Raw genomic sequence first — 4,762 nt, forward strand, 5'->3', positions numbered from 1 at the left:
ATGGTGAAAACTGACTTCGGCCCATTTCCCAAACCAGAGCAGCTAAGGGGGAAGAAATACTGCAAACTCCATAATATGTGGAATCATAATACAGCCGATTGTGTTAAGCTGAAGGATAAGATCCAAATCTGGTTAAATAACGGTAGTTTGCAAGTAGAGGCACCGAAAACAGCAGCAGCGTTGGTGGACCTAGATCCCTTCCCAGATACCGGCATCAACATGGTGGACGTGGCATGGGGTGAAAAAGATCAGCAGAATCAAAGTCTAGACCATGCGGCTAAGGATTTGAAAAGGGTTGGAGACAAAGTCATGAAGCGGGAATCCAAGACTCGTTTACCCATCGTCCTATGCTCTCGGTGCAAGGAAGAATGTGACACTCAAGCCCTAGATGAGGAAACATCCCAGACTGTCCGCTTTGGATCTCTGCCGCCAATACGGTTAGTATCATCCTCTAGAAACTTCCAACCATGTAGCCCAAGAGTATACAGTGGTTCAGAAACTCTTTCTCCAAGGGACTCAAACTTATTCAAAAAGTTGAAGACCGCGAGGGAAGAAGAGCAAGTAGATAAGCGGCAAGGGGTTTTAACCAGACCTTACATTCCGCCAGTGTCGACGTCCTCCATCAAAGAAGGGAGATGGTATACACAGAAGAAGGGCAAGGCGGTGGAGATGAGCTCTTCAAGGAAAAGAAAACTCCAGCGGAGGTTTGGAGAAGCACAGCGAACCTTGGAAGCACTAGATCAAGGACTGATCAAACCATCGCAATTACTAAAATCTCCAGAAGAGTATCAGAGACAATTGGAGGCACTGGCCTCCAAGAGATTCGTTTCCCCACGAGTTCAGAAACAGCAGCCCAAAGTATCGCTTGAAGAGCGAAAGCCACGGGCCCCCAAGAGCAGCGCTCAGGAGAAGTCCCTAGTTCCCGCAAGGCGAGAACCGCCGCCAGCTCGTAAAGTCAATGTTTGGCGGAGAATATCTCACGAAGGAAGAAATAGCGAGCCTTCAATCTTTGACAGGCTGGGGGGCAAAGACAATCGGTCCGCAACTGTGCAGTGGAGGCCTAAGAAAGTTCAAAGTTTGGTGGTCGCTCTCCCAGAGGAAGTGCCAACGGCGAAACAAATTTCAGAGTCGTTGAACCAGGTTCCCATGGTACAGGAGCACGAACAAGCCAAGGCGGTAATCCCCGCAGAGGAATCATTGGTTGCTTTCATGGCTAAACAGTTCAACACCGAAATCTCAGCAGATGAACCCAAGCTCAATCTTGATGATGACATGGACGAGACAGAAATGGTGGATTGTCACGCCCCGAATTTTAAATACAATTAAAATCCGAAACATGAATTATACAACTTAATAGAATAAACGTCCTGAATTTTTTTCTCACAAACAACCACACTTCACACCTCTCAATATTACAATAAATCAAATCCTCAAGTTAATTATTACAACACACTCTCACCAAATCAAATTGTAAGGCTCAATGAGCTTAACTCACCTCACTATTACAAATGCTGTAAAACTATAACAAATACTCTAACCCGCTCGATCACCGCCCTGATTCTCCTGACCTGCAGGATTACCCGCTACACCGTTTGAATAGTGTACCGGGATTGCAACAATACAAACCCGGTAAGCTTTTTGCAAAGCTCGTATGAGTAAATGAAAGGATTGCACGATTTAAAGTAACCAAATCAACTCATGCATAAATTTAACTCAAGTATTTTCTTTGCATAATAATTGAAGTGTACAATGTCACTTCAAGCATCAATCAACTCACATCTCAACATGACTACTCAAAAACAAACAACTGTTTACTCAATATATACTCACAGGCTTATGATTTATTTATATAAATCATCCCATGCAGTATATTATACTTACAGGCTTATGATTAATTAGATTAATCACCCCATTCAGTATATCATACTTACAGGCTTATGATTAATTATATTAATCACCCCATTCAGTATGTCATGTCATACCCAAGGGCATATGATAACTCGTTTATCCCCCAAGCAGTATGATGGCAGACAGACTAGAGCTCTAACTGTATCGTAAAGTGTCACCTGGGCCAAGGTTCACCTTACGAATGACTGCTTTTCTCAATTCACTCGACTCCTCATTTAATTCATCTCAACGACTCAACTATCGCACTTTACTCAATTACCCATTATCATAGACAACACAATATCTAAGATAAATCACATATTCCAAAGGGTAATGCTCAAAATATAACTCAGTAAATTACACCATCCAATATATATTCCACGTAAATATATATATACGTAGTCACCCACACAAGAGTGACCACTAATACCAACTATAGTTCACATGCAATAAAATCTAGAAATTCATTTTTATAGTTTAAATACATTTTACTTACCTATGGACCGTAGTCGATCAAGTCCATATAATTTAAAACAAATATTTATTTTCATAAAACAATTTCCACAATTTCTCAATTAAATAAAATCACCGAGTTTCGGTTCGTGAATGAACCATGTGCGATTTACTCACCTCGATATTCCCGCTGCGTCTTCAATTCAACACAATACACACCGAAATCGTTCACCCAAGGGAGACCGTCAATCACCTAATCACACATGACCTTAACTTAGCCAATAGCTCAAAAACATACTCAAACGACAATCCAACGGTCGGATCGAAATTAAATGATGATCCAACGGTCGGATCCTCACGGATCGCCTTTAGGATCACCCCCCAAAAATCATCACGAAGATCCAACGGTCAGATCTTCCTGAATCGTCCTTACTAACATCTTCACAAATTTATACAAAAATCCGACGGACGGATTCTCACGAATCGCCTCCCTAATCACCGTTTTGCATTTATACGAAGATCCAACGGTCGGATCTTCGCCCATGACCACACAAAGCCACTGGGACAGTCATAAGATCATCGTATCAAAACTACAAGTCCATCTGACGGTCCTAACTTCACATATCACAAATCTAACGATCGAAATCGATCGAAACTTAAAAATTCATAACTTCATCATACGATATCCAAAAATTATGAATTATATATGCAAACGATCGTATCGACACGTAGAACACAAAAATGGACAGAAACTGTCCTTGGGGTGTCCGGAGGTCGCCGGAAACCACCATCACAGTGGCGGCACAGCCACCCATCCGAAGTCAAAATTAGACAAAACTCCCAACATCAAAGTCCTTCAACTCAACTCCAATTTCACTTTTCATAACTACACCAAAGTCAGATTATAAGCCAAAAAGTAGAATTTTACCTCGCAAGTTTTGAAACCCGAAGAACCCTAGTTTCCCAATCTTCAAAATTCGATCACCCCGGATCAAATCGCTGCAAGCCTTCTTGGGGATAGCTTCTACTTCCTCTGGGCTAGAAAAGCCCTCAAAGAACTCGAGCTATAGTGGCCGGAGCTGGGAGAACCAAGGTGGCGAAGGAAGACGATTTCCAGCTCGGCTGTGCGGCTTCTCGGTCTTCTAGCGGCCACCACGATGGTTATCTCAAGTCGATGTCTTCTGGAAAGTTGTAGAAAACTTCACGGTGAGAAAAATTGCTTTTGGAATCAGGTCGATCGGAGGCCTGTAGAGGAAGATATGGCCAGACAAAGTAGAGCCCAGAAAAAGTGGGGAAGAGCGATTTCGTCTCCGACGAGGCTCTCTTCTCGACCTTGTAGAGCCTCATACAGCTCGTATTTCACTTCGATTTCTTCTACAAACTCGTAAAGGGGGTCGAGACCAGAAAAACCCACTTTGTTTCACATCAATCGGTGGCCGGATGAGGAAGAACGAAGGTGACGAAGGGAGGGGGTCGCGGCTGGGCTCGGGAGAGAAATGGGGAGAAATTTCTGGAGTTCCAGAAATTCTGTCCTCATTTGCAATATTCGGATTTTTTTTCATATTTATAGAAAATCCCAATTTTCAAATATTCGTAACTTATTCATACGAACTCCGAATATTACGTTCCATATGTCCACGAACTCGTATCGACGCGCTCTACAACTTTCATGAAGGAAGTTTTCCCAATTTCCCAATGTATAAAAAGTCAACTCCTTTGACCCCCCTAAAACGTTCAGTTTTCAAAATAAAATCGCTCGAACTAATTCCACACTCCTCTAAGCTTCGTACTCGTGTCCACGACCACGAAATCATTTCCAAAACGTCATCGGAAATTAACTTGAATTTTTCGGGTATTACATGGATACCTCTTGCAATATGGTTTATGTGCTTCCTGCTAAGTATGCCTTACCAGTCGCTGCGCAGGAATGCGTAGAAGCTGACGCGATTGGAAAACAGCAGTTGCAGATCATTTCAGCCGCAACAACACCGGTGGAAAAAGTAGTGTTCCTTGAGACTAAAGATGCTAACAGCAAGGGTTTCTTCATGAGCTTCACAAGACCTATGCCCGCCTTGGTGCAACACATGCGACCTTTGTATATCACAGTGGAAATTAATGGGACTAAGGTCAGCAAGATAATGGTTGATACCGGCGCGGCTGTGAATGTCATTACTACAAGGACCATGCAGCTTTTGGGAATCAAGAAGGAGAAGATCCAGTCTACCTCTCTCACATTGAAGAACTTCGCGGGCACAGTAACCAAGACGTTAGGTTTACTGTTCCTAAAAATCAACGTGGGTCCCACGGAAGGCGTTTATGCGTTCTTCGTTACGGATTGTTACGCGGCCTACAGTGCCATCCTGGGAAGAGATTGGATTCATCGGAGCTATTGTGTTCCATCAACACTCCACCAAGAGCTGAT

At 43.0% G+C, this 4,762-nt stretch overlaps 1 long non-coding RNA gene across 1 annotated transcript; it reads right to left on the reverse strand.

Moving 5' to 3' along the window:
• Positions 1-1,354: 1,354 nt before the first annotated feature.
• LOC133741058 (uncharacterized) lies at positions 1,355-3,877 on the reverse strand. The gene is made up of 3 exons (XR_009861583.1): positions 3,269-3,877; positions 2,518-2,593; positions 1,355-1,583 (listed from the first exon to the last, which is right to left on the reverse strand). It is a non-coding gene; the product is annotated as an uncharacterized LOC133741058 (long non-coding RNA).
• Between the last annotated feature and the right edge of the window lie 885 nt (positions 3,878-4,762).

This window comes from Rosa rugosa, chromosome 3 (genome assembly GCF_958449725.1).
Source record: "Rosa rugosa chromosome 3, drRosRugo1.1, whole genome shotgun sequence".
Taxonomy (NCBI): Eukaryota; Viridiplantae; Streptophyta; class Magnoliopsida; order Rosales; family Rosaceae; genus Rosa; species Rosa rugosa.